This window comes from Apium graveolens, chromosome 9, assembly GCF_009905375.1.
Source record: "Apium graveolens cultivar Ventura chromosome 9, ASM990537v1, whole genome shotgun sequence".
NCBI lineage: Eukaryota > Viridiplantae > Streptophyta > Magnoliopsida > Apiales > Apiaceae > Apium > Apium graveolens.
In genome coordinates, this window is record NC_133655.1 from 197,144,419 (window position 1) to 197,151,907 (window position 7,489).

The window sequence follows — 7,489 nt, forward strand, 5'->3', positions numbered from 1 at the left end:
AAATTATGCTTTAAAATCTTAAAGTTTGTTCTCTTGTATTCTATTTTATTGTCAGCCTATTATTCTATTTATGATTTTATATTGTCAGCCTATTACTCTGTTTTGTTTTGTTTTGTTTTGTTCTCAACCAGTTACTCTATTCTCTTTGTGAGCATGTTAGGGTACATAATCTTAATATGTATTAATCTGCCTGACTGTGACATTGTCGCTTAGCATGATATTTTCCAAGTTGGATTTAATGTGTTTGCTCTACTTGTAAAAATTAGGTTAGTAATTATATTTTTTTTGGTTCACTAAAATATAGGAATTACTTGAAAATATTTTGGAACGTCATTAACACACAGTAAGGTAAGTTAACTCTTCACACTTTATTTTATTTTGAAATCTTTTAAATATTTTTGTACTGTTTTTGCTTTAAAATTTATGGATCAAGTACCCTGTTTTAGAAATAAGAATTCCCAGTGAATTATGACTTATGAACCAGTTAGTAATTGTGTATAGTTTCGGAACTAGCCTTTGATACCTTACTACGGAGTGCTACTTATGATGCCGTCAGGAGAGGACACTCTATGATACCTTAGTAAGGGGCGCATTATTGATAGAAATTATAAAGTTTTGATACTGTGTCACCAGGTACTTGTGGCCTCAGCGAGCTGTGAAATTAAATTATGTTTTATGTCATATGCATTTTGGACAATGATTTTGGTTTTATAAAATTATGATACTTGATCCACTAGTGTAGAATTGTTTTCTTATTGGGCTCTTTGGCTCATTACTTACAAAATTTTGAGGTGCTTAGCTTTTGGGAAATCTTAAAGATGGACTTGATTTGAGCTTACTTTGGAATAAAGTTTAGTGATTATGTTAATATTGGAGCTGTGTCTTCCAGGATTTGACTTTACTTTCAGTTTAGCTGATTTTAATTCTGTCTTGGATTTTAGAATTTTATGGACAATTAGAAACTTATTTTAAGTATGCATAAAATTTAAAGTTTTAATTTAATATTTAAGTATTATTTATTGTCTGAAAAGTCGAGGTATTATATAATTAGGGTGTCAATTATTTCATTTGTCCAAATGTAATGGAGGGGACATGTGGATACCTTTACTTGCTCGTAGTTCGCCCATGTCAAACTAATTTTCTTGTAAGATATAACAATTGGTTTGACTTATTTCAAATATTTGCATTACTTTAAAATTAATTACTTATCACTTAAATTATATTTTTCTCACTTTAGGCCAAAATTGTTATTTACCTTTTAAGTCAAATATATAAGTTTGGATAATTTCACCTAAATTCCATTAATCTGATTAAAAATAAAAGCTTTATTTTATTTAAATATAAAAAAATATAAAGCACAACAATTTTATGACTCGGATATTTAATTTTTCTCTTAATCTTTTACACATGTCACTATTTAGGATACACCCACAAAATAAAATAATGCACGAGTCAAAAGGTGAGTTAGTGTACTAGCTTGTATCTAGATTGTATGTTCGTGCAATGATGGGATAATTCTTAATATATTTGATTTAATTTTTCATAAATATTTTAATAAGACGATTGGCGTAAAATGGATATACAAAGCAAAGAAAAATACAAATGGAGAAATTAAAAGATACAAGGCAAGATTGGTAGCTAAAGGCTACAATCAAAAAGCAGGCTTTGACTACAATGAGGTATTTGCTCCCGTTTCCCGACTTGAAACTATAAGACTAATAATTTCTTTGGCAGCTCAAAATAATTGGAGGATACATCAAATGGATGTAAAATCAGCCTTTTTAAATGGAGTACTAGAAGAAGAGGTTTATATTGAGCAACCACAAGACTATGAAGTTAAAGGACAAGAGGGAAAGGTTTTAAAGCTAAACAAGGCACTATATGGGTTTAAACAAGCCCCAAGGGCTTGGTATGAACGGATTGACAAGTATTTCAAAATGAAGAATTTTATAAAGTGCCCATATGAGCATCCACTTTACATCAAAATTCAAAACAATGATATAATGATTGTCTGCTTGTATGTAGATGACTTGATCTTTACAGGAAATAATCCAAACATGTTCAAGGAGTTCAAAAAGGAGATGATAAAGGAATTCGAGATGACTGATATCAGGCTCATGTCCGATTACTTTGTGTTATGTCACACATACACTGTAGAAGGGGGTTGAATACAGTGTAGAATACAATCAAATCGATTTAGAACACAAGTAACAGAAGACAGATTTATTCAATATAATAAACTCTTTTACAATGGAACTATTCTCTCTCAGTGATGAACAAATATCACGAGAGCTGCTAGGTTACAACGTATGATCTTCTCGTTGATCGTAACACCTATAGTGTAAACCTATGTCTGTGTTTATATAGACACACAGTTACAAGATAAATTCTAATTGATATGAAATATAATTCTGTCTCCTAAAATATATCAATCAGATATCTTATATAATTCTTCTTCTAGTCCTCTGACTCTTTCCATGCATATCTTCTTTTCGTACTAGTCTCGATCTCCTACCATTAATCAGCTTCATTCCTTAACTATTAGTCCTCCAGTACTTAAGTTTTGATATCCATCTTCTGATATTATCTTCTGATAATCTAAGTTCTGATATACTTAAGTTCTGACTTCCAGTAAGTCCTGATTCCAGTAGGTACTGATATTTCCTATTAGTTAAGATCTGAGAACTAATCATGAAATATATTAGACATGACATCTCAAATATATCCAACAATCTCCCCCAACTTATAAATTATGCAAGAATATACAAGTTAATAGACTTGATGATGTTAAAAACATTTAAGTTCAAATGCATCAAGAGTTTGACTAGACAAATAACTATAACTTACTGTCCTTGTAGCTTTTACCAATCTTACTTAGTCAACCTGAATCCAGAGTGATTCTTGACAAAGTTTGATATCAGCTTTTCTTCTTTGTTTCTCAGGACCTGAGACATTGTAGCTTTGATTTGCTTCATCTCTTCAGTCTGACTCCCAATCTGATAGATTGCAGTCCTTAAAACAAAGATGTGATTTCTTTCTAAATCATTATTCAGTCTTATTACCCTAGGACGAGATGAATTTTCATTATAGCAGAGACATTTCTCATTCATAATCACTTTAAGCATAGCAGAATCCTTCTTTATTGGAATTTCACTTCCATCATCTTCAACAATATTTGGAATGAATTCTGAAAATCTTGAACTAGAAATTCTTGCTTTATCTCTTATGGTCTTCAATATGAATTCTGACCATCTCCTGGTAATATCAGACTTTACCTCTAAAAGGTAATAAAAGAATTGAAGTTCTTTCAGTGACTTGTTTAGCACATCTGATTCTGACATCTGAAATGTCCTTTCATCTTCAAGAAATAAAATCAGTTTTTCCTTGATGTTGTGCTTGTCATGAAAATCCAGTACCACTTGAACAGAGATAACCTTATTAAGGTGTTTCTGATTAATATCTTCAAGAGGTTTGTCAGTTAATAAAAATGGATCTCTTGTTGTAACTTCAAGTCCTGTCTTGATCTTGGCTTCATTAGAACCTAGTCCAGCTCTGTCTCTTGGTTCTCTAGCATTTAACCCAATGGTCATGAAAGTAGACAGCAGTCGGCTTTTCTTTGGATCTGATGGTTTGATATTTTTCCATAGAAGTTTCCTTTTGTTAGTTACTTCCATTTTGTCTAAATCAACTTGAGCACTGTCAGTGGTTGACTTCTTGACTTTATCAGGACTTGCTGCTTCTTCTGTAACCTGCACTTATTCACTATGAACAACTTGAACCTTGTCAGAGGTTGTCTTTGATTCTTCAGAAATTTTCTTTCTTTTCAGAGTTTGAAGATTTTCATCTTCTATCAAAGCATAATCATCATGCACTGTAGCTTAATAGATTTGAACAGAAGAATTTGTCTTTTTCTTTAAAGGTTCACCAACATTTTCTTTTCCTTTTGATTTAGGATCAATCTCAATTTGTGACCTTGTTTTGGCTTTAGATGCCTCAGTGACTGATTTCTCCTTGATCACAATGCCTTTCTCCTTAGGCCTTAGAGGTTTCTTTGCAGCAGAAGCTTTTGGCTGTAGATTTGTCTTTTAAAATTTAAATCTAGCTTCTTCCTCCTTGAGATTATCCAAATCCATTCCTGGATTATGCTTTAGGAATAATCTTCTAGCAATTTCTTCATCAAGTGTCTGAATCTTGGGATCTTTGTAGAAAACTGTAGTCTACTTCCCTTTGAGCTTCAGAATTTGCATGAACTTTTGAGAATCTTGACTTCCACTTTGTATCAGAACATCAGGCTTGGTCATCAGACTTTGCTCATCAGAAATTGATATCAGATTTTGAGTTTCAGTACTTGCTATTAGATTTTCAGTTTGAGCAGCTTCAAAACTTGTCTTCTTTTGAGTAGAAGATTTGCTTACATTAGTCATCAGTTTCTGTGAAGAAACCTTGCTGCTCTGCTCTTTACTTTGAACTTGACCTTTACCCTGACTAGGGTTTCCCTGGTCATCAGATTCATCATCATTCTTCTTCAGTATTTGATCATCAAAGCATTTGGACTTAACTACCTTCTCCCCCTTTTTGGCATCATCAGATAATAAGAGTGAGAGAAGAAGTTCTACTGAAGTTTGAATCTCATTCATTTAATTTTGTTGAGAAGCTTGATTTGCCAGGACCTCAGCAATTTGGGCCTGTTGCTTTTCTTGAGCTTTCTCAATTGCTTCTACTTTCTCAGCAATAGGTCTGATATACCTTTTCTTATCAAGCTTGATCTGAAGATCTAGCTTATCAGCATGTTCTTTGAGTGTATCAACCTTTTCATGAGTAGAAGTATGTAGACCTTGAAGATGTTTTGTAGACAGGGCTGTGATCTTGAGTTGTGTCTTGAAATCAGCATTTGTGAACAACTCATCAGCTTGTGCAATATACTCTGTCAGAACTTTAGAGCTTGGAATTAAGTCAGATTCATTCCACTTTTTGGTCCACTCCACCCGAGTATTTTCCCAAGGAATAGGTGTTTCTGCTTCAATAAATTTCTTCACCAATTCATCCTTGCCTAGTATAGGAACTGGAGACTCAGCAAAAACAATGTCATCAGAACTTGAAGAAGACTCAGTATGTTCTGACAGCACAACAGTGTGAGAAATAACTGGAAATTCAGGAACAACTTTATTTAAATTCTGATCTTCAGAATTTATCTCCAAAGCTGGTGTGATTGATATAGATGGAGCTTCCAGATAAAGAACTTCAGGTATATTCAAATTATGAATATCTATCTCAGAGCTTTCAGTGTGTTCTTTTGCATCATCTGGAACCTTGATTGGAGAGACAGGAGGGGTGACAACTGTGTCAGTAACAATTTCTTTGGCTTGAACTGGAAGAGCTTCAATGATAATCGGTTCTTGTGAGATCAGAGATTCCTGACCCCCTTCCTCAGCTTCAGTTGAATCCTCAATTATAGGCTTGGCCTTGTACCTCTATGCCCTCATTTTCTTCAATCTCCTTGCTAAAGAAGGAGTTGTTGCAACAACATCAGAATTTACAGATTTCCTTTTCAAAGTATCAGAACTTTGAGCTGCTTTCTCTTTCTGAGAAGTAACATTCTCAGCTTAAAGTTCCACAGGTTCAGATGCATGAACCCGTGCTTGAATTGTGTCCTCTTCACTCCCAGACTCATCTATGAGGATCATCTTCCTTCTCTTTTGTGAAGGTTGAGGAACATACATTGTCCTCTTTGGCCTGGAAGATGAAGGTCTGGTTTTATGTGCTGATGGTTGAGCTTCTGAGGTGTGAGGAGTTTGAGTGTTTGTGGTAGGTGCTGATGGTTGAGGTTCAAATGGTTGAACATCAGGTTATAGTGCTGTGTATTTAACTGGATCATAGGTTATTAAGGCTTGTTTGATAGATAATGGTATTTGAAGGGGTCTCAACACATCCTTCTTATTAACTGTAGATAATAGGTCATTAAAAGCTCGTTTGGCGAGTTTAAATGATTGAAGTAATTCATGATATGATTGGGGCTTATTATTACAACAAAAACTATAAATAAGCTGACAGATTCTTGCAAAATAGACAGTGTTTCTATCTTCTGTCATCCTATCCCCAATAAAACCTAAAACAACACTTGCATAATCAAAATCAGTTTGATTTATGAGAGCATACCCGATTTGTTGACTCAGAATGGGAATATCATCAAAATTTGAACATTTGTTGGCAAAGGATTTTATGATGCAGTCGAAGTATTTCTCTTCAACTGACCCAGTTTTGCCAAAGTCTTTTCATACCCCAAACTGGTCATCAGATTTTGAAGAAAAGGTTCTTCGACACTGGTATAGGCTCTGTTTTCCGGCAACTGTAGTGCTTGGCGTACTGTAGCCAAAGTTACGACATGCTCATCCTCCCCTATTGTAAAGATTATACTTGGGGACCCTTGAGCACCACCATCATCATATACTCCACTTCTCCAGAACTCCAGCACTTGAGTTCCAGATACTACATCAGGTTGGGTCAGAGCGTACCCAATATCATAATTTGCAAGAAAATCCTGAATAAAGTGAAGTTCAGATGGAGCTTCAACCTTGCTAAAAATGGCGGAGTAGTTGTTAGGAACAAACTTAGCTCCATTGAAAATTACGTCTTTTGGTGCCATCTCTGTAAAGAATTAAGTGAGAAAGAGATTGCTTGCAAAGTGTTTGAGAGAAGTCCTGTAAGAAAACGCTTCAAAGAATATGAGAGAGAGAGAGAGAGAGAAAATAAAAGAGAGTAAGAATAGAAAAGTAAGTAAAAGATTTAGGAAATATTTTATCTCTTATATATATTCTTTCTCTACTCAACAGTTATATTTTTGAAGCATGGGATACACTACACCTGGCACGTATGAACAGTCAGGAAACAATTAGAGCAGGAGTTAATGGGCACGTAAAATTTGCAATAATTACCGTGCACATGCAGTTATGTACGACATACACGTTAACCCCTAACTCATAATGATTATGACTGTTTTTATTTTACCCAAATATATTCTGATTTAAATATGACTGTTTCAGATTTTATCCACAGATAAGTCAAGTAAAGAATAATGCCACGTAAGCATCAAGGGTTTCATCAGGATTTAATATCATAACTTAACTTATATCAAATGTTAACATTCATTAGAATTTGGCTTCTATACTCGAAAAGTGAATATCTTTTTCTGTAATTCTTCATACAAATACTGACTTGTTTTCTTCAGAGTTTAGTCATCAGAACTTCCATCAGAACTTGTCCTCAGAATTTATGCAAATGATACTTAACTGTTTGTCAAAAACGATTTAATCACCACAATAATTTTCATCATTCATATAGAGTAAAAGTTTGTGCATTCAGCAAAATATCAGATAAAGATTAAAGTTTGATAAACTCCAGTACATCTTAGAAATAAGGCATAACTCAGAAAAATGCTTAAAATCTGTCATCATCATGAAGTCTACTATAGAACAAATTTATGCAAGAGTCC